The sequence below is a fragment of the Mesoplodon mirus genome, assembly GCF_964341445.2.
Source record: "Mesoplodon mirus genome assembly, chromosome: 11".
NCBI lineage: Eukaryota > Metazoa > Chordata > Mammalia > Artiodactyla > Ziphiidae > Mesoplodon > Mesoplodon mirus.
In genome coordinates, this window is record NC_138987.1 from 18,323,256 (window position 1) to 18,349,543 (window position 26,288).

The 26,288-nt window shown below is 41.3% G+C and overlaps 1 protein-coding gene across 3 annotated transcripts in view; it reads right to left on the bottom strand.

Annotated features, from left to right (window-relative positions):
• The window catches only part of EEA1 (early endosome antigen 1), a 525,485-nt gene that overhangs the window by 252,832 nt on the left and 246,365 nt on the right, over window positions 1–26,288 (bottom strand). The window contains exon 1 of one of the 3 annotated variants that reach the window (XM_082635351.1): window positions 20,472–20,538. The exons of the other annotated variants lie outside the window; for them this stretch is intronic. The gene's annotated coding sequence lies outside the window, so the exon portion shown is untranslated. Of the gene's footprint in view, window positions 1–20,471; window positions 20,539–26,288 lie in introns of those variants that run through there. 3 annotated transcript variants of the gene reach the window in all.

A 26,288-nucleotide genomic window follows, 5' to 3' on the forward strand; every position in this document is an offset into this window, starting at 1 on the left:
GATCAGCTCGGTGCCTTGTGACCTCCTGGAGGGGTGGGATAGGGAGGGTGGGAGGGAGACGCAAAAGGGAGGGGATATGGAAACATATGTATATGTATAACTGATTAAATTTGTTATAAGGCAAAAAAAAAAAAAAAAATCGCTGCCATAAAAGAAAATCAGACCCAGTGAATAATTCACGTGAATGCTGTTGTGCAGGTGGGAGTTAAGTGGTGTTTGCCTTTGTCTCATTTTATATGGTGAAATCTGCAGTTATAACATAGACTCCTTTCCAAAATGCAAACTGAAGATTCTAAACCATTAACAGGCAGCTGCAGGGCTGAAAAGAACTTGCCGGTTGCCCGGTAGCACAATCAAAAGATATGGTGGGCTGCAGTAGGTTTTCTTTGAACTCTTTGTCTTTGTCTTTGCCTTTCTTTTTCTTTTTTCCATGCAGGCTATAAACAGATTGTGAATTTTGTGGCACCACAGAACCTGAGAGACAATGCAAGGCTACTTTTAGCATCACCTACCAGAGCATACAAGATTTGCTTTTTTACCAAAAAATGCTTGACCTGTGCACTTGACCTCGACGCCTATGACTTCATCTATTTTTCAGAGGACGCTGAAGTTTGAAGGACCAGAGAATGAGAGTAGGGACCAGATGAATGGTTGTATTAATTATGTTTTTGTGTGTGTGTATCTAAGGATGTTTTGAGATTTGGAGGACCTTACAGACCTGGAGAGAAAGTGTGCCCCTTTCAGGACTAGCTAATTCCTAAAGATAACACCTTACCCATGAACACAACTTTCATATGCAAACTAACCAATCCTGAGCCCCCATCCCCCAACCAGCTCCTTTATCTAACTCTCACACACCAAGCCAATATTTCCTCTGCCCTAAATCATCCCAGGGTCAGGTACCAGGCAACTGGAGATCACCCCTATAACCCAAAGCCCGTCAGAATTAGTCAAACTAGCTCATTTTAGCTGTTTACTCTGCCTTGCTGTGTCTTTTCTGCAGAAACCCCAATAAAGGCTCTGGCCTAGGCTTTCCTCTGGCTCCTTTCTGCCTCCTGACCAAACCTGGTGCTCCCTATGTGGACCTGTGTGACATGGCATGGCCACTCCTTTCAGGAAATGTAAGTAATAAATTCTTTTTTCAATGGTGTCGGCATCTCCGTGTCATCATTCAGTCACTTTCATGAATTAAAATAAGCACAAACAAGATAATGAACTTTTGTTGTCATTTTTAGAAATGTGAGAGCTTGGCTTCAAGTCTGGCTCAGAGACAATCCACTTTTACAAAAGCATCATGAGTGACTATAACACACAGCCCAGGATGGCAACCAGGCATTTTCTCTTCCTCTCTTCCTCTCTGCCTTATTTCTATTTATTTATTTATTTATTTATTTATTTATTTATTTATTTATTTAGGCTGCACCAGGTCTTAGTTGCGGCACATAGGATCTTTGTTGCAGCACATGGGCTTCTTAGTTGCAGCATTCAGACTCTTAGTTGTGGCATGCGGACTCCTAGTTGTGGCATGTAGACCTCTTAGTTGCGGCATGCAGGAATCTCTTACTTGAGGTGTGCGGGGTCTAGTTCCCTGACCAGATATCGAACCCGGGCCCCCTGCATTGGGAGCATGGAGTCTTACCCACTGGCCCACCAGGGAAGTCCCTCTCTGCCTTATTTCTGATGTGGCACAGTGATGCATCAGGAAGCACACACACTCGTTGACTTTCTATCATGACACTAAAGTCCAGAAAACTTTTGTGACCTCCTGAAGAAAGCAGGAATGTAGATGTGTAGAAGAAGTGAAAAAGTAGAGCCCCGCTCTCCTGATTCCCCAGGTGCAGCCACCAGAATAACAACTCAGATGACGATGGTAACTGTGAACATTTATTTACTGAATGCCTGGCTCTGTGCCCAGTGTTTTACACGCATCATCTCACTGAAATTGCACAAGACTATGAGGTAAGTGCTATTATTATCCCATTTTAGAGGTGGGAATTCAGAGATGAAGGTCACTGGTCCAAGGTTACACACCTGGTAACTGGTGACCTGGCACTAGATAGGCCAAGGCTAAATCCATAGCCCATGCTCTAAACCCCCACCCTCTGCTGCATCTGCCAAAGCCGAATGAGGCTCCTTCTCCCTCAGGATGCAGAATCAAGAGCACAATTCCTTTGCTAATGAAATGTCAGTCTGAAAAACCTCAACCCCTAGTTGGCATCTCCTACTGGCTGGGGGATGGTGCCAGGTTGCCTTCCAAACCAAACATATTTTTGGTAGATATTCAGAAGCAGGGCCAATGTTGTGAAACAGGCAAACCTCTTGATTTCTGGTGATTGCTTTTCCTGGAATTCAGTGCTCTCATTGCCTCTGCTGTTGACCCAGATGACTCTACGCCAGAGGTGTTCCCCCCACCCCCGCACTGTTGGCTTGTGAGAACTTAGTTCCCTGACCAGGGATCAAACCCTGGCCCCTGGCAGTGGAAGTGTGAAGTCCTAACCACTGGGCTGCCAGGGAAATCCCCGGATGACTCCACTCCAGATACTGTCCCTTGTGGTCTGTGCCTTAGACCCCAAATTACTTCTCTGACAGAATTACCATTCCCTCTGTTTTCCAAATCCATCAAGGGTTCTGGATTCAAATGGATCAGGCTTCTAATTCCACCTGTACTATTTTTAGCTGCGTGATCTTGATCCCCACTTCTCTCATCTGTAAAACTGCCATGGTAGCACAAACTTCCTCTGCTATTTTTATAGGGGTAAAAATGACATATCATCATGTGTGCTGTATCAAGATCAATTCTCTTTTTTTATTAATTTTTATTGGAGTATAGTTGCTTACAATGTTGTGTTAGTTTCTGCTGTACAGCAAAGTTAATCAGCTATACATATACATATATCCCCTCTTTTTTGGATTTCCTACCCATTTAGGTCACCACAGAGCATTGAGTAGAATTCCCTGTTCTATAAGTTGGTTCTTGTTGGTTTCAAGATCAATTCTTGGACTTCCCTGGTGGTGCAGTGGTTAAGAATCCGCCTGCCAATGCAGGGGACAAGGTTCAATCCCTGGTCCAGGAAGATCCCACATGCCGCAGAGCAACTAAACCCACGTGCCACAACTACTGAGCCTGCACTCTAGAACCTATGATCCACAACTACTGAGTCCACATGCCACAACTACTGAAGCCCGTGTGCCTTGAGCCCATACTCCTCAACAAGAGAAACCACTGCAATGAGAAGCCCGGGCACCGCAACAAAGAGTAGCTAGCCCCTGCTCGCCGCAACTAGAGAAAGCCCGCACGCATCAAAGAAGACCCAACGCAGCCAAAAATAAATTAATTAATTAACAAATCAAAGGCCATTTCTTTAAAAAAAATCAATTCTTAGCACATAATTGGTGCTCCATAATGATAGTTCAGTCATAAGGACTAGTTCCCCAATTTTCATACCTGTTATTTGAATATAAAGTAACAACACTAGATTCTAGAGCCACAAAAGAGTCACCTCTACATTATGGACATACTTCACAAATAAGGCTTGATAAACCAGTCATGAAAGTAAGTACTTGCCTAGCACATCTGCTAGGAATTCAAAAGCAATACAGGGAGTTCTGATAAAACTAGACAGTAAAATAAATTAAAATTAAGCAATGGCTCTAATACGAGAATGCAGTCTGTTTACAATGTTGCCAATGTGCTTGTAGTCCTCATGTCATGAAACTCTAGAGTGTTTTTAAATAAGTTCAGCAGAAATGATACAGGGAAAAAGCAGGAAGCCAAGCATCATAAGACCAAAGTCCTCATCTCTGCTCTGCCACTGGTTGGCTATGTAACCTTGGAAACATCACTCGACCTCTATGGATGTCAACTTCCTCCTCTATAAAATGAGAGTGCTGGACCAGACAGTTCCTGAGATTTCTTCCAGTTGTACCATTCTATGAGTCAATGAGTCTGATTCCACCACTGTCCCTCCCCTTGCTCTCCAGAGATACTGTTGCCACAGTAATTGCTGTTGACCCCAAGTAACATCACGTAGCAGAGTCCAGTCATGCACAGGAATTCCAGGCACTGTGACTGTGAATTCTAATCCCTCTTTGTTCACACCACCGTTGAATGACCTTGGGCAGGGCACCTAACTTCAGCTAACTGTCCCAGATGCCTCACCAGACAAAAACCTCCAGGGATTTATGGGACAAATTCCCAAATCCTTACACTCCACAAGCTGCCCTCCAAATGCCTTTACAGTGCTTAACTTGGGACCACCCATGACAAATCATGAAACTAGGCTTGTTCCCCGAATAATTCTCAGTCATAGTGTGCTCCTACCACCAACATGGAAGCCTGTCTCTCCTATTCAAATCATAACCATCTTTCAAGGGAGGCCAAATTTAAGTGAAATTTTTAAAGGCTGAAAAATTTGTCAAATTTGTGACAAACTCAAGGCTAGGAAGGAGAGCTGATATACATCATATAATAGAACCACCATTATTTCAATAGCTGAAACAAAGAATGGAAACCAAGGAGAATTAATGCAAACTTTCAGTAAATATTTTTGAGTATATGTGTCTTGTAATAGGATTGGCACTATAATCCCTGCTCTACCTTTAATAGATAAGAAATCCAGCATTTCTGTTAATAATAATGATGATGATGATGATAATGATAGATGCCTTTTAGTGTGTAAATATTATGTGTTAGGCACTATGCTAACGGCATTACTTGCCATGTCCGTCAGAATGCTTTCGGTTGTAAGAGTACCTAACTAAAACGGGCTTAAGCAGTAGGGGTTTCCTATCTCATAACCATTGGTGAGGAGTGACTGATTCCAGGGTTGGCTGACTGAGCAGCAAAACGACATCCTGGAGGTTCCATCCTCCTACACTGCCATTCTTGGCACGTGGGCAACACCTCCTCTTGTGGTTGCACAATGGCTGAAATGATTCCAGGTGCCACACACAAATCTCAACATCTAGAAAACTACACTCCCACATGTCTCTTTCTATTGGTTGGGAGAATAGAAATAGACCTACCCCAGAAGGTCTCCACAGATTTCCCTCACATCTCATTGTCTGGGGTCAAATCACTTACAGAAAACTAAACCAGTCAATGACAAGGGGAATGAAACTGCCAATATCATCTTAGACCAATCACAGTCAACTCTGGCTCACCTTCCTTGAACACATGGAGCACACCCTACTCAAACACAACTGGGCTCCATGGCCAAAGAAGAGGAGGATGGGCTGGAAAATGGCAATCAGGTAGAAAAGCAGCAGTGTCTGCAACACATACATTATTATTTTAATAAATCAGCCTCTAAGGAGTTATTATCCTCATTTTATAGATGAGGAAACTGAAGCTCAAAGAAGTCAAGTAAGTTGCCCACAGTCACACAGCTAGATGTTGGAAAATCCTGTATTCCCAACCACCATATTGATGGTTCTGAAATTTCCTGTATGTAAGAAATATCAGGAGAGAGTAGTAAAAATGTAGATTCCCAGACTCCACATCCAGAAATTCCGATTTCACAGTCTAGTGTAGGAGCCCTCATTCTTCATTTTTAACACACAATCTCAATTAATTTGAATGCAGGTTGTCTATGAACATTTCATGAGAGAGCACAGGATTAGCTATCATTGGGGCAGAAGTCTGATTCTCTTAAAAAAACCCTTATTTTCTGGAAGCCTCAGATCCTCCATCTCCAAAAACCATCCTACTTTCTTATGCACCACCATAGAAATATCTCATTGGATTTACTCTACAGTCTGCCTAGGTTAAACTCTGTATAGTATAGAGGTCTGGCTCCCTAATTTAAGAAGGATATAGATAAAATATTCAGATGAGGGGAATGAGGTTCAGGAAGAATCAAAATAGGTCTTATAAATAGCCGTTGAAGAACTTGGGAAGATTTGGGGTGGAATATCGTCAACTCTGGGGTAGGAGAGTTGGGGAAGCCATCATAACCTTCAAATATTGACTAAGCTGGTATGTGTAAAGTTTGTGCAGAGGTAGAATCAATGATGAGAAATTATAAGGAGGCTTATTTTGTTTTCTTATAAGGAAGAACAATCTAATAATTAACATTGTGCAACAATGCAAAGGGCTCTCTGCCTCACAAAGCATTCTGAATGCATTAGAGCAGAGGCTGGCAGACCCAGTGTCTGCCACCAGTATTGCAGAAGAGATTCCTCAATTGAAAGGAAAATTATGCAGATGACTTCTAAGATATGCTGTGATCCTCTGGTCACAGCCTCTGCAAACGGACATGTGTTAGTTTTATACTATGGTCATTTCTGATGAATGCCTTGGAATGCAACTTAATTTCTATTTTAATTTTATTAATATTAATTTTACTAATATAATTAATATATTATTTCATTAACTCTATAGATCAATAGTAATACAATATATTATATAAATATATTCATATAATTTTTATTATTTCTAATTTAATTTCTATATATATATCTTATTTAATATTGTTAAATTATTAGTTTTTTAAGTTTAAATTTCTAGTTTAATTTCTAAGTGTCCTGTTTTCCCAAGTTGATGGGACATGTCTGACTCTTCTTTGTGTTTTTGTGGCAACTAACTCATTACCATGCCCATCATAGGTACTTAATACATAGTTGGCAAGTGAAAAAGGATGGCCTAGAATGGTGGGTAAGCACATCCAGATTATAACAGTGCACAAGATGAGTAGATAACTTTTTAGTACTTCTGCCCTACTTACTACCATTCTTTCCTTTCTGGGCACTGGGCATGGTGGCCATATGTGCAGTATGTACCCTCCTTTCTGGCCATCAATGATTGGGCCAGAAGTTAACGTGTGATTCAAGCTGACTTCGTAAGATTGGCCAGAAGTTAACAGATGATTAAAGCTGAGCCCGTAAGACTGGGTGGCTGTACTTGTAACATGGGAACTCAGAAGAATGGTCTACTGAAAAACAATGAAGTCAATGAGAGAAAAAGATTGAGTTCCCTGGCTTGCAAATTCCTGGATCCCAATTCCTTCCTGATGCTCAGGTGTAAATATGTCCTTGATCTCTGTGTGAAATCCCTGTGTCTTTATAAAATGGTTCCCTACTTCCCTCCCTCCCTTCCTTGCTCCTTCCGTTCTTCTTCTTTTAAATTTTATGGAAGTTGGCTTTAATTGGTTTTAATTCATTTCAACCAGAATCTTGAATCCAAATAAATTTGTCCCTGAGTTTCTTATTGAGGCGAATAATGACAATATCTTGTGCTCTGACAACTCCAAGAAAGCCAGGCCTTAGGGGAAGCTCAGGTGAAGAGAGAGCACCAAGGCCTCTGCATGCTGCCAGATATTTTGGAGGGTTCGAGATTGGGGTTACTGGAGGCTGATTTCCTTACCATTCTGACCTCTAATCTGCAGGGGTATTAAAGCTCCTATGAAGACTCCACTGCCAGATCACAGGTCCCCTTTTAATTAAGATCCCCCCAGAAGGAACTATGAGACAGGAACTAACCTGTAGTACAATGAGGCAACACCAGCTCAAATGACAGGTGGGAATATTCGGGGGTATCCACAACCCCCTTATGCCACAAAGTTTCTCCATACAACGTTTGGAGTCTACATAAGACAATGCATCTTCAAGGTAGAAACTGCCTTTCAAAATCACATTTAACAGTGAGTATTCGCATGAACTTTTGTACTTCAGTTTTGGGACAAAACTGTTTCCCAATATGCATGTGTTTTTCTCACTTTGTACCCTATGGCTGTTAAGAAGAGCATGTTGACAGTCGTTTTGACATACTTAGTGAAAAACAATGCCTGAACAAATCCCGGTGACACTTTTCCAAAACCCTCAGTTTCAATCTTAGGTGGAAGAGCAGTACTGGTATGTGAGGGGCAGGTGGAGATGGACAGTAGTGGAGTAGGCAGGGAAATTGTTGAGAATTTTCTGTTTTTCCCTCTTGCAACTAAGATATCTCTTGTGTTGGCCAAAGTTGGCAAATCATTGACACATAGGAACCAAGAAGAGCTGCTTTTTTTCCCTTTCCTATTTCTTAGAGTTCTATCATACTTTGTCTAAGACACCTAGAGGCCCTCTTCCATTAAGTCCTTTTCATCCTCTTAACGGCTTTTTGATCCTTTTGTTTTTCCCCAGGCATAACTTCCACCTGTGTTGAGTCTTCTCAGATTCCCTCAGGAAATGAGTCACAGTTCAATGATTCCCACATTGTAGAATGAAATCTTCCTGATCTGTATGGTTTAAGACACAAAAACTTAAATTCTCTTAACTAAAAAAAGCAGATTAAGGAGAGCCAAATCTGTTTCTTACTCCAAATCTGAACAGAAGCGTTATTTGGTGAAAGCACCTACTCAGACTTGCCACCAATTCAGCATCCACAAGGCAGTAATGAGGAATAATTCTATAAAGATAGGGACAGTCATCACAAGAGACACAGACAAATAACAAAACAAAAAAACAAAACTCACTGTCATGTGCTCATTGATGATTGAGTTTTCTTTAGAGGAATCACATATTTCTGAAGAAACTACTATACAATTTTGGTTAAAAGACAGCCTTTTTTTTCAATTAGGCAATAGATATCAAAAGTTTTCAAAACATGCATACTCTTTGGCCTCAAAATTCTACTTTCAGAATTTAATAAATAATCAAAAAGGTGTACAAAGATACACGTACTTCAAACTCCGTTATAGCTTAAAAACTTTTATAATGTAAGTTTTCAAATATACACAAAAGTAAAAAGAATAATGAACCACCATACATCCACCACCCAGCTTTATAGATTATCGACATTTTGCCCAGTTCTTGTTTCATTTATCCCCACACCATTCTTTATTGTTGCTGTTGTCATTGAAATATTTTAAAGCAAATCCCTGGCATTTGACTCAAATATATCTGTCTGAATATCTAAAATATAAGGATTTTAAAAATTAACATTACCCTCATATCATTCTTTCACCTATCCAAATTAGCAGTAATTTGTTAATATCATCTGATGCCCATTCACATATAATTTCAAAATATCTTTAACAGTTTGTTCAAATCTGCATCAAACAAGTTCTATATAGTGGATTTAGTTGTTATTTCTATTCTCTATAATCTATAACAATTTCTTCACTTTGTATTATTCATTTATTTGTTGAAAAAATCAGGTTATTTTGTCCTATAGAATTTCTTATATTCTGGACTTGGCCGATTGTATCATTTATTATGTTCCTCTATATCCTCAAAACTGGAAGTCAGAGCTAGAGTCTTGGTTGAATTCGGATCCTTTCTTTTTCTTTTTTGGCAAGAATGTTTTATAGGTGGCTCTGTACACTTCATATTGTATCACAGCAAATGCACATAAAGCCTGTTTACGCCACTTTTAGTGATATTTACATTGCTTAGTGGATTCAAATTCTCTTAGCCTAAACTCCCCAATTTATACTTTCTCATCGACTTTTCACCTAATGGTTTTAGTAGTGATTGGTGATCACTGCCTAGATCCACTATTTCATTAGAGATTTTTAAATGGTGATGTTGTAATTGTATAATAACATTGTTTTATTAGATCTGTTTCTTCTATAATAAAGCAATTTTCGCCACCACCTTGCTCCTTATTTTGAAAAATGTCAAAGTTACAATGTAATGAACACCCATACATGCTCACTTAGATTCACCAGTTGCTAACATTTTGCCACATTTGCTTTATCACTCTCATTCTACCTACTTATTTTTTGCTGTTTCATTCCAATTAGATTACAGACATTATGATACTTCACTGTTAAACACTTGAGCCTGTGTCTCGTAATAACAAGGACATCCTCCTCATAGCCACAATTACTGCATTCAATACATTTAACATTGTTGCAATATCATTTAATAAAGAATTCAAGAAAAAATTTCCCAGTTTTCCCCAGAATGATCTTTATAATATATATTTTTTAATCCAGAATTCTATTAAGGTATATGCATTGCAGTGTTATCATGTCTGGTAATTTTCTATTTCTCTCCTTCTTTCTATATTTATTAGCTGGCATTCTTTTGTATTCTTTCCCCCCATCACCACAATTATTCCTTTAGATGCTGAAATTGCCCCAGATTTGTCCAATGGGAGCCCCTATAGTCTGGTTTCTGCATAATTGTGACATTGTCCCATTGATCTTTGAGTACTTCCTTACTTTGTGGCACAAGTGGTTCTAGGCTCACCTTGTACTTTTTCTGTCTCAGACCTAGAATCAGCTATTTCTTCAAGGAACCCTGGTTCCTCTAAATGAAAAATGATATTTAGAAACCAGTATCTGGTTTCTAGTTGTGCTCATTGCTAATGGGATGTCACTATTTCTAGACACTTTCAGTGCACAGAGCCAAGAAGTGTAATTTTTCAAGAAGTCATGAGTTCATACTAATACCTCCATTTCAAATCCAATAGCATAGAAATCTTCCTCTCTTTCCCCATTTCATATTTTTATCTTCTCCCAGAGTGAGAACTCTAGTTTCCAAAAAGGTTAAGATATTTTCTCATTTGCTATATGCTTCAACACATACAAAATAATCTCAGTATTACTTACTACATACATAAAAACTAAGTAAAATAAAATATTTATTTAAAGTTCTTTCTGTTCATAGAATATACTCTGTGAAGGTATATTAAAAATGTACTTGAATTAATTCCATTTTCTATGTAGTTATATTTGATGTACAATTATTATTATTATTATTATTATTATTATTATTTGGCTGTGCTGCACAGATTGTGGGATCTCAGTTCCCCAACCAGGGATTGAACCCGGGACAAGGCAGTGAAAGCACCAAATCCTAACCACTAGACCATCAGGTAACTCCCTTGTTGTACAATTTGATATGCAATTAGGTTCACTTGTTTCTGTTTACACTCAATTTAAATGTTTGCCTTTTTTTATTCTTTGGACTTAAAGGATTTAATTTTATTTTTAAAATATGCATAATTTTTACATGGTTCAAAAGTCAAAACTGTATAAAAAGGTAAACTCAGAGAAATCTCACTTCCATTCCTATCCTTTCTACCCTTATCATCTGTAACCCTCCTAGGTGGCTATTTTTATGAGCTTATAGATTATCCTTAACATATTTATTTTTGCAAATATAAGAAACTATTTTCCCTTTTTTATCATTGTTATATATTTTGAAATTTAAGAAAGTTTATATTTTTACTGTGGTGGTTACCTTTATATTAATATTTTGTTTTTTTAATGGTCATAATCCCCTTTTTCCTTACATGGACTTCTACAATTGCTTTAGACTTTTATCTGGTATCTTTTGACTCCCACTTATATTATGCATTACCTACGTGCCAATCAATGGTCTTACCTTCCCTTCCTCTTCTCCATTGCTTTTAGTTGTGTTTAATATTTACATGCTCTTCTTCCACTTTTTCCCCATCTGTATTTAAGTCTTAGACCTACATTTAAGTGTAATCAGTGCTCATTATCAGTGCTTTTGCTGCTGTTTCCCCAGTCATCTCTTGATAGGATACAGGTCATCACCCGGGAGATTTCTTATGATGGGATCATGATTATATATATTCTGACTTCTCACATCTTTAAAGCTATCTGCCTGTAGTCTTGATATTTAAAGAACTGCTGGGCTAGATAACACAGCCTGTTGTTTTTTGGGGGGTTTTCGGTCACACTGTCTGGCATGCAGGATCTTCCCCAACCAGGGATCGAACCCGTGCCCCCTGCAGTGGAAGCGCAGAGTGTTAACCACTGGACCGCCAGGGAAGTCCAACACAGCCTTGTTTTTAAAAGTGGAAATGGAAACAACTTGAGTAAGCAACAATCAGGGATTGGATAAATAGATAAATTATGCTCAGTTAAATAATGGAATCCTGGTTTATATAGCCATTGTCCATGCTACAATCACTGTGGAAAAGTATAAAATTATACATAAAACCTAGCATGATCAAATTTGTATTTTTAAAGTATAAGGATGCTATAAATGTGTGTGCACAAGTATTTAGCAAAACGCAGGTCGTGATACACAAAAAAGTTAACAGTAATTTCCTCTGATTAATAGAATTATTGGTGATCTTTAGATTTTCCTTTGTGTGTGTGTTTTTTTTTTAATTTTTCAAATTGTAGCATTTGTGGAATTGAAGGGAATATGATATTAATAATGATTTTTAAAAGCTAAGCAAAGAGTTACATTTTCAAGTTTTATTTATTTATTTATTTATTTATTTATTAACATCTTTACTGGAGTTTAATTGTTTTACAATGGTGTGTGAGTTTCTGCTGTATAACGAAGTGAATCAGCTATACGTACTCATATATCCCCATATCTCCTCCCTCTTGCGTCTCCCTCCCACCCTCCCTATCCCACCCCTCTAGGTGGTCACAAAGCACCGAGCTGACCTCCCTGTGCTATGTGGCTGCTTCCCACTAGCTATCTATTTCACGTTTGGTAGTGTATATATGACCATGGCACTCTCTCACTTCGTCCCAGCTTACCCTTCCCCCTCCCCGTGTCCTCAAGTCCATTCTCTGCATCAAGTTTTATTTTTAGTGTGTTGGTTTTGATCAATGCCACAAGACACAGTGTACCAAGGAGAGAGCAGCATGATCTAATTAGCAAGCTCAGAACAGCCTAGGCTGGTCTCCTGTGCTAGGACCCCCTCCTGTGCTAGCAATCATCGTTTGCTGGTGATGAAGCAACTAAACTTAGTCATTCCTGGGCAGAGTCATTTTGGGCAAGAGAGTTAACTGTTTTGAATATAGCTCCTGTCTTCCAGGGTTGTGCTGAGGATGAAATGAAGTGGTATATATGTAAAACTGCCAGTCTTGGGTCTGGTGTATAGTAAGTAGTCCTATCACTTCATCTCAGAGGGGAAGATAAGATTATTAGCCCCTTTTTTCTGGATAAATAATAGGGATATATTCAGCTTTATTTATTTTGAAGAATAGAAAAACAATATGAGCAGAGAGCCAGTAAAAAGAGCCTCAGGCAGCCTATAAGTGTGTTATAGAAAAACACAAGGGGGAAAAGAGAAAGATCAGAGAAACAGAAATAAAGAGAGAGAAAAGGCAAGACAGAAACAGCTTAGAGATCATCAGAATCTATAATAGTTCGGGCTTCTGCTTGCTTATGATTAAGAGTGGAGGAAATCTGTGCCCCCAAACTGTAAGTGTGCTGTTATAACACTATCTACAATAGCCAGGACACGGAAGCTACCTAAGTGTCCATCGACAGATGAATGGATAAAGAAGCTGTGGCACATATATACAGTGGAATATGACTCAGCCATCAAAAGAAACAAAGTTGAGTTATTTGTAGTGAGGTGGATGGACCTAGAGTCTGTCATAGAGTGAAGTAAGTCAGAAAGAGAAAAACAAATACCGTATGCTAACACATGTATATGGAATCTAAAAAAAAAAAAAAAAGGTTCTGAAGAACCTAGGGGCAGGACAGGAATAAAGATGCAGACGTAGAGAATGGACTTGAAGACACGGGGAGGGGGAAGGGTAAGCTGGGACGAAGTGAGAGAGTGGCATGGACATATATACGCTACCAAATGTAAAATAGCTAGTGGGAAGCAGCCGCATAGCACAGGGAGATCAACTTGATGCTTTGTGACCACCTAGAGGGATGGGATAGGGAGGGTGGGAGGGAGACGCAAGAGGGAGGAGATATGTACATAATAGCTGATTCACTTTGTTGTACAGCAGAAGCTAACACAACATTGTAAAGCAATTATACTCCAATAAAGATTTTTTTTAAAAAAAGAAAGCAATGGAGTATACACCCACTTCTTTAAGTAACCTCGTCACCAGTTTTATAATAGCTCTCCCTCCACAGGGCTGAACACAAAGGCACCCCAGAGTAACTGAATAAGAATCTGAATGAGGAATGCCAGGCCTAGAATGTTTTAAAAACATCTCTTCAAGTAATTATGATGGCTAGCCAGGTTTAGGAACTACTGGCCTGTACATAGGACCACCATCTCTCCCATCTACCAGGACAGTCCCAGAATAATTATTACCAGAACCCCTGCTCTCCTACATGTACCTCACCCTCCCTTAAGGTGCTCTCAGTGAAGGTGGTGGTCACTTAATTCACCCAACAGTGATGACCTTGTTGTAGCGTTTCTTTCATTCTATGACTAAAGACAAGACTTAGAGAAAAACTACCTCTTGATCTTAAATTCACATTAAAATATCAACCAATAGGCCAATTCTCCCTGAGAATGGAATCTGATGAGTGGAGAAGACAAAAGCATAACTTTACGCGGGGAAAGAGAATGGGAAACCTGGAGCATCTCAAGGACAATTGCTTCTGCTCCCTCACCATTTAGTCCAAGTCAGCTGGGAGAGCCAGAAATGAGTACGAATTCTACTTTATCAGCTGGTTACTTAAAACCTTTGGCTCATGTTTTCTTTACCTCTTTTTGGTCCCCAATTTCTAGAAGAGTCAAAATAAGAAAATCATTTAATAGTGAGGTAATATTGTATGTGAACTACTGAGAAACCAATCAATACTCCCCATGGAGTTAATGCGTCATCCAATTTTGGGTGTTACCTTCTTCTGATTTAATCTTAATCTGTTAAATATCAAATATCATGTCAAAAAAGGGCATACAAAGATAAAAATCAGAACTGGAGCATTCTTAAAAGTATTCACATTATTGGGACTTCCCTGGCGGTCCAGTGGTTAAGACTCTGTGCTTCCAGTGCAGGGGGTGTGGATTGGATGCCTGGTCAGGGAGTTAAGATCCCACATGCCGTGTGGCATGGCTAAAAAAATAAAATAAAATAAAATTTTAAAAAAGTATTCACATTAAGAGAAAATATTTCAGGCCACAAGCCTTAGTACACTCCAGTATTCCCCATGATATCTGCCATTACATCCCTAGGGTACCCATTTTCTTGCAGCCCCAAGCAGCTCTCCTTGTCCATATACTCCAGAGCTTTTCATCCTTCCTGTCTTGGCTTATCCTATTCCTAATGGGGACTTTTTCCACAGAAAGGGTTTTCAGTTACTTTACTCTAAATTAATATTCAAGTTCCCAAATTACAAATGTAAAAGCCTGGTTTTCATTACTTTCAGTCCAAACTACGACTCTATAAAACTAGTAAGATAAGAAAATCACTTTCAAATTTTCTCTGACAAGTTTCCAGAAACTCTTGTTGACAGACTAAACTGCTTAGATAATCAGTTCTATCTATAAACTTCATCAATTAGTCTTAATTTTAAACTGCATTTATAAGTGTAATATACTCAAACTAATTTTTACGTGCCTCCAATGTCTTACAGGACAAATTTATGACCGTAACAAAAAAAAGCTTCCCTAGCATTTAGAGCTCTCTTGTTGCAACTCTAATCAAATAAACTTAAACATATAATAAATTGATGTTTTCCCTGGTGGCGCAGTGGTTAAGAATCCGCCTGTCAAGGCAGGGGACACGGGTTCAAGCCCTGTTCTGGGACGATCCCCCATGCCGCAGAGCCAACTAAGCCCATGCGCCACAACTACTGAGCCTGCACACCTAGAACCCGTGCTCCATAACAAGAAAAGCCTCTGCAATGAGAAGCCCGCACACCGCATCAAACAGTAATCCCCGCGTGCCGCAACTAGAGAAAGCCAGAGCGCAGCAACAAAGACCCAACGCAGCCAAAAATAAATAAACAAATATATTAAAAAAGAAAAAATATATATATAATAAATTGAGTTCTCAAATATTCCAGTTCTGTTTACAAACTCAGTCAACATCTCATGTACCTTTCAACTCAGAATCTCAAGATTAAAATGTTACCCATTTTATATTGAGATCACAGTGACAGACTTTGAGGATACGAGTATGCTACATTCTCTTGAAATAGCAAACATACTGGCCCTTTTTAGAGAAGCTTAATTTGGGTAGATGGAATTCAGCAACCCCTAGTCTAGGCTGGATTCAACCAACCTCTTTACTGCCTGATTGAATTCTGCATTCTTTTCCTATTCTTTTTGTCCAGCTCTGTCCACAAAAGCCCCCATCTGTCTAAAAATGTTCATCAGCCTTTCTTTATTCAGTCCAAAATTTAACTGAATCATAGTTTCTCCTTAAGGTTGATGTGCCAGACCCTAAAAATCCCTTTGAAATGCATATATACTAACTTGGATGGAAATCACACCACAGCTTTAATCCTCATAACACCACGGTCACCACACACACATTGGTTTAGACTACTCAAGAAGAAGCATGGTGAGGTAAATAGGCGATTAGGCAATGAGTTCCAATGTCTCTTAAAAACATTTTTTGTTGGGGCTTCCCTGGTGGCGCAGTGGTTGAGAGTCCGCCTGCCGATGCAGGGGACACGGGTTCGTGCCCCGATCCCGGAAGATCCCACATGCCGCGGAGCGGCTGGGCCCGCGAGCCATGGCCGCGGAGCCTGTGTGTCCGGAGCCTGTGCTCCGCAACGGGAGAGGCCACAGCAGTGAGAGGCCCGCGTACAGCAAAAAAAAAAAAAACAAAAAACATTTTTTGTTGATATTTGTTTAGAATGCTCTGTGGAAAGAACAGAGATCTTTTCGTAAGCCGTTTTTGAAAGGCTTGTCTCCAAGGCAGTTACAAACTCAAGACACTGCTAGGAGAAATTCTGTTGTATGAAGACAGAGCTGGAAGGTGTTTGATGATCATTTGGTCCAACCCCACGCTGTCCAAAGATAACTGAGTTCCAAAGAAAGGAGACAAGAGTGGGGGCTCCTTTACTGAATATCCTCTATGTTCCAAGCACTGTGCAAGTGAACCTTCAATTAAGATGCACAGAGTGGCACGGCATAGCCCTTTTCTACTCTCTTTCCCCCTCCGACAGGCACACAGTAGATGTTCCCATGCTCCTTGGGTTTGCCTGTCACCTTGTCTTGCATCAGTGTGGCCTTGCCCTCCATCAAGTCAATGGAAGTAAACAGTCATTCACTACTTCAAATTTCTAACCCAGCCTCACATGTACCCAAATACCCTGTGAACAGAAGTCAAATTTTGATGGACAGAGAGTTGAAAAGGAGATGAGTAAGTAGGGACTCTCTTTCCCAAAATTTAGAGAAGGGGAAGGCGTGAGATGGAACAGAAGCTGGGGTAGGGATGCAGGGTCAGGAGAAGGATGGGGAATGGAGAGAGTTGAGCATGTACACAGGGAAAAGGAAGAGGGTGAAGATGCATGGCAGAGAGGGAATGATTGACAGAGCAGGACCCCAGAGAAGCGGCAGGGGACACAGGTTGAAGTATTAAATTTGAAGGAATGAGAGATGCTTCATTCTCCAAAACAGGAGGAAAGAAGGCAGAGATGGGGACTAATGCTGCTGAAGCTGTCAATAAGAAAATGGTTCAGATGATCACCCTAGGGTCAGGGTTAAGTGAGGAAGGGGATATAGACTGGGTGGACATGATGGTCCAGGCTCTAAACACCTTCATGAACTAACTAATAGGGGTGAGGGAATGATAAGCTAGAGGGACATTGGAGTTTGAGATTTCGGGATAGGGCCATCCTGAGTGATGACACAGCAGGGTAGGGCTGCTGAAAGGCCAGCATGGTGAAGTAGAGGCCAAGTGGAAAACACTGGGTTTGAAGCGAAAGATCAGAGGAGCCAGTGGGTTCAGGAGGGTCATCTTTTGGACACCGGAGTTAGCAGTTAGCAGAAGCTGGGGGACTGAGAGGTCATGGGCCAGCTGCCAAAATCGTCTGTGAACACAGAGACTGATCAGCAGATTGACACATGACAGGGATGATATGGGGATGAGAGGTGAGCCTCGAAGCCAAAGGGAATTTTCTGTAAGAGGGGTGGAACTGCAGCCTGGCAACAGCTTTGGAGAGCAAAGGAGACATTAATTCCCAACTCCCAGTCTGAGGGGCAGAAGGTAGGTAAGAGTGAGACCCCTTCCCTTGAAAAGGATAAAAGAAAAGCAGGAACCTCAGGAGAGACTCAGGCCTCAGCTGACAACAGAAAATATCGGAACCATTTTTTGGCGGGGAGGGGGGGCTGTGTTGGGTTTTTGTTGCTGGGCGTGAGCTTTCTCTAGCTGCGTGGAGCAGGGGGCTACTCTTCGTTGCGGTGTGCAGGCTTCTCATTGCGGTGGCTTCACTTGTTGCGGAGTGTGGGCTCTAGGTGTGCGGGCTTCAGTAGTTGTGGCTCGCGGGCTCTAGAGCACAGGCTCAGTAGTTGTGGCACATGAGGTTAATTGCTCCACGGCATGTGGGATCTTCCCAGACCAGGGATGGAGCCCGTGTCCCTTGCATTGGCAGGTGGATTCTTAACCACTGCGCCACCAGGGAAGTCCTAGGGGAAACATTTCATAGAAATGTTAAGGATACAGGGACTCTGTTTATCATTGAATAGGGTTCCAGAGGGCATGGTTGGAAAGTTGAGGGAGAGAGGCAGGGGATAAAGACAAAAAGCATCGGGGGATGATACTGTATAATAGAACAAGGACTAAAGAGGTCTGTATTCAAGGCAGCAGCTAAGGATGAGAGGGACAGGAGGCAGAGAGACCTCTGACCTCAACTTACTATCTGTGACCTTAGGTGAGTTATTTGTTCTCTCTGTGCTTCAGTTTCATCATTGTAAAATGAGGATGATACTGGTATTTACCTCATAAATTTGTTGTTGCTGTGAGGATTAAATGTGTTAATGTATGTAAAATACTTAGAAAATTGATCAGCTTATAGTCAGTCCTGAAGAAGCATTTCCTTCAGAAGGAAAAAGATTCCCATGCCACAATTTCCCTTTTACGAAGGACATCTAGCTATATCAAACCTTGAACAATGCACCTTCACTTCCTGTCACTTACATTCAGCAAAAAATCCAAGTATGCAAAAAAAAAAAATCTGTCAGTCACTGATGGATTCAATTTCTTACAAACATATGATATGACAATTAACCATTATCTGTCCCTTGAAAGGAAGGAAAGAGAATGAAAAAAGTTGGTTGAAGACAGTAAGAATGTAGAGTTATAAATGTTAAAGATAGTCAATCGTTATATCTAATATACAACTCAACAACAACAAACATCAAATAACTGGATTAAAAAATGGGCAAAGGACTTGGATAGACATTTTTCCAAAGATGATACACAAATGGACAATAAGCCCATGAAAAGATGCTCAACATCATTAATCATCAGAGAAATGCAAATCAAAACCACAATGAGTTAACATCTCACACCCACTAAAATATCAACTATCAAAAAACCAGAAAATAGCAAGTGTTAATGAGGATATAGATAAATTGGAACCCTTGTGCTCAGCTAGTGGGAATGTAAAATGAACAGCCACCTTAGAAAACGTATGACAGTTCCTCAAAAAATTAAAAATAGAACTAACATATGATCCAGAAATTACATATATATATATATATATATATATATATATATATATATATATATTTCAAAAAGAAAGCAGGGACTTGAACAGACACTTGAACACCAATGTTCATAGCGCATGATTCACAATAACCAAGAGGTGGAAACAACCCAAATGTCTGTCAACAGATGAATGGACAAACAAAATATGATATCTGCATACAAAGGAATATAATTCAGCCTTTAAAAGAAAAGGAAATTCTGACATATGCCACAACATGGATGAACCTTGAAGACATTATTTAAATGAATAGACAGTCACAAAAAACAAATAGATATCGTATGATCCCACTTATATGAGGTATCTAAAATAGTCAGATTCACAGAACAGAAAGTAGAATGGTGGTTACCAGGGGCTGGGAGGAGTGGGGAAAGGGGAGTTGCCATTCAATCGTATAGAGTTCAGTTTTCAAGATGAAGTTCTGGAGATCTGTTTCACAAAAATGAGAATATACTTGACACAACTGAACCGTACACCTAAAAACAGTTCAGGTGGTAAATTTTATGTTGTGTTTTTTACCACGATTAAAAAAAGAAAAAAGAGGGGCCTCCCTGGTGGCGCAGTGGTTGAGAGTCCACCTGCCGATGCAGGGGACGCGGGTTCACGCCCCGGTCCGGGAGGATCCCACATGCCGCGGAGCGGCTGGGCCCGTGGGCCATGGCCGCTGGGCCTGTGCGTCCGGAGCCTGTGCTCTGCGGCGGGAGAGGCCACAACAGTGAGAGGCCCAAGTACCGCAAAAAAAAAAAAAAAAAAAAAAGAATAATCTAGTAACCCCCCAAATATATACAATTTAATGATGAATAAAGTAAAGCCCAGAGAAGGTAACAGACTAATGCACGGTCACACAGCTCACAGAGGCAGAACTGGGAGCAGAACCCATGACTGACCCCAGCTGCAGGGGTCCTTCCATTACATCGTGCTCTCTACGTGAGGTGCTGAGATAGTGGAAAGGGTGACACACTTGATTTATCAGTAGTGACAGTGACAGTCCGATGAACCTGAAAGGGATAAAGATTCTACTCAGTGCGTATAAATGCTCATGTGCCTGTGCCTATTCTCCAAATCTCGTCAGGATTATTCCAACCAGCAGGTCTGAGAGCCCACACTGGAAATTTCAAGGTACTCACAGCTTCTCTCTTGTCTGCGGCAGGCCTGAAAGCAGATGAGAGCAGCTTTTCTGTTCCTGGGCTGTTCCCCCTGTAATTTAGAAGCCCAGACACGAAAAACAGGAAGAAAAACTCAGAGGCCCACTCAAAATCAAGTTCAATGTAGGGTCTCCAACGTTCTGGAGTGAAGCTGCTAGTTAAAACTGGCTACTTTGAAACTGGTTTACTCACTCCTGTCTGGACTCAGAGACGAAGCCTTTTTCCCATTTAGGAGTTTTCCTTTAGCTCCTATTCCAAAGTCCATAAAGGAGAGAACAGGAAAGGCTGGCCCCAGCTCAAGAAGCAGAGATGAAAACCAGACCTTTGTTCTTTTTAAGGGTGATGACCAGAGATTGCCTTCTATTTTATATCAGAAATCTCTGTTGTTTCCACAGCAATGATGAGTGTGTCTGAGGATCCCCACAGGACCTGGCTTGGTGATTCCAGAGATCTCCACCGGTTTAAACGTGTCAGAGCTGAAGCCAAGACCTCCCTCCCCTGTGCTCCTGTCTCCTTGACACACAAACAGCTCATGCACACAATACCCCTCCGACTCTGAAGGTGTTAGGAAAATCCTCCTTGCGTCAATATGTCTCACAATGAAGATTTAAATAAAATATTTTGGCAACGACGTTTCTAAAGATCTGTCCGCTCCAGAAATATTGTTTTGTTCTCAGCAACCCTACCGAGGCTGAACCAGGATGCCTATAAAAAGCCTTCTGTGTGCCCCTTAATGAATCCTCAGGAAGGATGGAATAACATGGGGGTCAGAGACTCGAAGCCCATGCCAGATGCTGAGCGTGCCAGCTTGGCTGGGTGCACTGGTGGCAGCGCTGGGGGTCCGTCCCCCTGCTCCTCCCCCTGGTGTGGTCTCTGCTCACACTCTTAAGGGAATTGGCTGGGCTCCTGGCTTGTCTCGCCTGTGTGTCTGCTAGTCATTGAACAAAGTGTGGGATTACTTCCATGCCCAGTTTCCCAGATGCTCAAAAGCACGGAGCCAAGGATCAGCTGAAACAGAAGGTAGGACCAAGCCGAGAAGCCCTTTTGACAAGGCTCAGCCACGCTTGAGCTGTTGTGCCTGCCACGGGACACACCTGTCAAGTAAAACCCAATGAGTCATTCAGGAAACAACCTGTGCCTCCTGTTTGGAGCTGACCCTGGAAACAAGGACTTTTCTGAGATGGTACCAAGCATGAAAGTGGGGAGAAAAGCCGTGGGGCCCTTGGCATCCTGCAACACCTCCCCCATTTGCACAGAGAGGAGAAATCAGGAGGTAAGAGGGCTTTGCTGCCTCCAGATGTGTCCCCTCATAACTCCTCCTACACTAGTGTTTTTTCCCCACACTTCAAGGACCATCTTCATAGCCTGAAACTCCAGAGGAGCTGACCTCCTGGTAAAACTTTCCACCCCAAAGTAAATGCTGGTGAAATACTTCTCTAAGCTGAATGGTATCTACCTCTTGGTTGGTGACCAGCATCTGCAAACCAAAAGGACCTGCAGGGTAGGAGCACATACTGTCCCTGGGAACAGAAACACAGTCTCTTGGGACCACCTTCACCACTCAAATGCCCAGAGGCCACTGGACAATCTGAGACTCCTCTAGCAGCTCTGCCCTCATCAGTCAATTCCAGAAGAATTTTTTTAAAATTCCTTACCGGTAGATAGCTAGTGGGAAGCAGCTGCATAGCACAGGGAGATCAGATCGGTGCTTTGTGACTGCCTGGAGGGGTGGGATAGGGAGGGTGGGAGGGAGGGAGACGCAAGAGGGAAGGGATATGGGAACAGATGTATATGTATAACTGATTCACTTTGTTATAAAGCAGAAACTAACACACACACACACACACACAAAATTCCTTACCAATTTGTCCAGGGAAATCAGGATTCAATGTACAAAGAAGACTATGGAAGTAGGAACCCCAAAGGATGACTAAATCCTAGGTTTAGGGAAAGCGGGGAGCAGTAGAGAAAGGAGAGGGCTAAAATGAAGGTTATTTCAAGGCAAGAAAGAAGAAGCCAAAACTGCTGACTGGGGCAAGGGGGAAAGCAGAAAATGAAGGACAGATGTTTTGAGGGATCCAGGGAGGAAATCGTCCCCCTGGCACAAGGTATGTGCGTAAGGGCTAGAGAGAGATGTCCAGAGAACACTGAGTAAGGGTGTTGAAATTTTTTGCTGACTACTCCTTTGGAAGGCAGGAAAAGGAATTTCATCCATAATTATGTCATCCTCTTTATAAAGATGAGGTGGAAGAGAAAAACTGGTTCCTTGGATCGAGACATTTTTTTATTATAAAGCAACCCCAGGCTTGGAGAGGTAAGAGAAGCCACATAGTGTGACAATCAGCACTGGCTTGGGAGTCTTCTCTTCCATGCAGTATTTATGAACCAAATCTGGACACTGGGGATGTGGGAACTGCCACTTACTGAGCATCTGGACACTGGGCTGGGGACTTCGTGTTCAGAACCTTTGAGCTCCAGGTCCATATACGCAGCTGCCCACCCAACATCCTCACTTGGATGTCTAAAGGCCTCTCAAAGTCATCCCAGACTGAGCTTCTGCTCTTCCTCCCAAACTCCTGTTCCACCCACAGTCCTCCCAATGCCAGCTGATGGCAACTCTATCATTCCAAGTGCTCAAGCCAAAAGTTTTGGAGTCGTATTTGACTCCTCTATGGCTCTCTCACCCTTTACCCAATCTGTCAAGAGATCCTGTTAGTTCTACTTTCAAAATGTAACCCTGAATGTCTCTACTTCTCTCCACCTCTACTGCCACCTGCCTGGTCCAGGCCACCCTCACGTCTCACTCAGATTTTTGCCATGGTTTCCTCACTTTATAATCTGTTTTTACTACAGCAGCCAGAGGGATCTTTATAACATGTGAATCAAATCATGTCACTCTACTGCTCAAAGTCAGCCAACAGTTTCCCATTCTACTTGGAGTAAAAACACTGTGCTTCCTACAGTGCTACAAGCCCCACCTCAGGACCACATCCTCTCCCTGATTCTACCAGACGATACCCCTTTGCTCACTCTGATTCAGCCTCACAGACCTCTTTGCTTTCTCTTGCGCATTCCAGGTATGTTCCCACTTCAAGGCTTTTGCACTGGCTGTTCCTTCTGCCTGGAATGCTTGTCTCCTGGATCTCACCCTCTTAAGTCTTTTGCCAAATGTTACCTGGGTGAGGCTTACCAAACCACCCCACTTAAAATGGCAAAACTCTCTTCATACTTACTCCTAGCCCCTTTTCTGCTTTATTTGTTTTCCAAAGCCCTTGTGCTGTATCTGTTACTTATTTTCTTTATTTATTATCTCTCTTCCCTAGAATGTACGTTTCTTAAAGATAGGATTGTGCTTACCTCTGTATCCCTCCTGCCTGTAATGGTAATTGACACACAAGAAATGTGTGATGAGGCATCTTACAAAACCTTTACAATCATCTTGCCTTTCATGGGCATTGGACAGCTTGAGATTAGACGGTCATTTTTACCTCTTTATGCTTACTTTTCCCTCTGGAAAAAGTCTGTGAGTTGATAATTCGACCTCAGTCTATTCTCCATCCAGAGGCCCCATCCCAGCTTTTGAACTCTGCACTTGACATCATGAGCTGCCTAACCTGTTGGGCTACAGCATTAGCTCCTGCAGCCCAAGGGCAATTCCTGATTTTCAGGCAGTGTTAGGGGATGAAAGAAAAGGTACAAAGAGACCAGCAGGAGATAATGTCAGGGATTCCACAGAGGACAGGAAATTTCACTTTGGTCCACAAAGCTTGAATTCCTCCACATAGCTTTGAAGGATGTATGTGTGTATGTGTGTGTGTGCACACGCGCACAAGAGGATTCACTCTACCAAATTCCAGACAACTGAAAAATAATCTTAGCCTAACTGGGAGGGATGTCCTGAGGAAAAATTCTAAATGTCCTGACATTTAGAATAGTTCTGGGGAAAACAAGCATACATCCTGAGTTTGAATGGCAGAATAATCTTTTTAAGATTGCCATATTAAAAAATGTCCAGGTTGTTATATATTTTACATTAAAAATAAATACATGGTTTGGGGGACAGAAGTGAGGGCAGCTATAATACCTCCTTCTGTTACTGTTCCATCTTTCTTCCTGAGAGAATACAGTGCTTTCTAGAAGGATGGCTCTGTCTTGTTCCTGGTTTACAAAAATGATTGTTATTGACTTTAACAGTAAGGCATGGGCTCTTCCAAGTCCAGCCACTCATGATGTTTAGGCTTGTCTTCTTTATAATGAAAGAAATATTTTGCCCTGGGATATGGGGAGGAAGAAGACAATGACCATTTACAGAGCACCTATTATGTACTTTATACTTTATTTTAGATACTTTGTATTTTATTCCCCAAACTTAAAAGTCCATATAATTATCCCTGTTTTACAGATGAGACTGAGACTTAAAGATATTAAGTGACTTGCACAAGATCATTCCAACTAGCCAAGACTTGAGTTCAGAACTAATGAACTCCAAATATTCTGCTCCTTCAACTATGCAGTGTTACCTTTTCCTTAAGGTGGGGACCAGAGGGGTGAAAGCTGTGCGTGAACATTAATCATGAATTAGCTTCACTTGTTAAGCTCTAGACCAACAAAATATATGATACACAACTTCTAGACCCTTAGACCTGTTTCGTTCCTTTAAGGAAATTGGACTTTAAGAAAGAGTGGAAATGATAACACCAGACAGAATTTGATGATGAACCAAAATGACTGGTTCAGGCCAAAAGAAGTCAGACTTGATCCAACTCTCAAAGGTCATTTTCTCGTATCATCTTCTAACCAAGGCAGACAAGGACCTCCATCTGTAAGGTGGACATAATTCTTCAATTTTTTACTTATGACTTTTTACAACCTTAAACATCTTTAGCACTTAAAAGTCATGATGATGATGCTTGAGTGATCAGTTGGGATGATACCAACTACAAGGAATAGAAAACCCAAGCAAAGTGGTTTAAAAAATGGGAATGTTTATCATCTCATATAGCAAGAGTGTGGAGACAGGGTGGTTTCAGGGTTGGTGAATTCAGTAGCTCAGTGACTTTACCATGACAGATATTTCTCCCGTATTGCCTCTCTACCATCCTCTGTACAATGGCTTATCTTCTTAAGGCAGTTTCCCGTAATGCTCCCAAGACGGCTGCCCCACATTCAATCAACATGCAGATGATATCCACGAGAGGTAGAAAAGGAATGTCCCTGTCTTGGCTCCCTTTTTAGAATCAAGATAAAACTTCCCTCCTTTGGGCTTCCCTGGTGGCGCAGTGGTTGAGAATCTGCCTGCTAGTGCAGGGGACACAGGTTCGAGCCCTGGTCTGGGAAGATCCCACATGCCATGGAGCAACTGGGCCCGTGAGCCACAACTACTGAGCCTGCGTGTCCGGAGCCTGTGCTCCGCAACAAGAGATGCCCCAATAGTGAGAGGCCCGCACACCGCAATGAAGAGTGGCCCCTGCTTGCCACAACTAGAGAAAGCCCTAGCACAGAAACGAAGACCCAACACAGCCCCAAATAAATAAATAAATAAATAAATTTTAAAATAAATAAATAAATAAAAAAGACTTGGGTTTAACATCCAAAATTAAAAAACAACAACAACAAACAAACAAAAAAAACTTCCCTCCTTCTAGGCCCAGCATGAAGGCACAGGGGCTACCTGGGAACAAGTACCTCTCTTAGTCATACAGAAGCACAAGAAAAGTCCAACTACACAAGCACATTTCAAGCCTCTGCTTACATCACATCTGCTAACATTTCATTGCCCAAAGCAAACTCCAAGGCAAG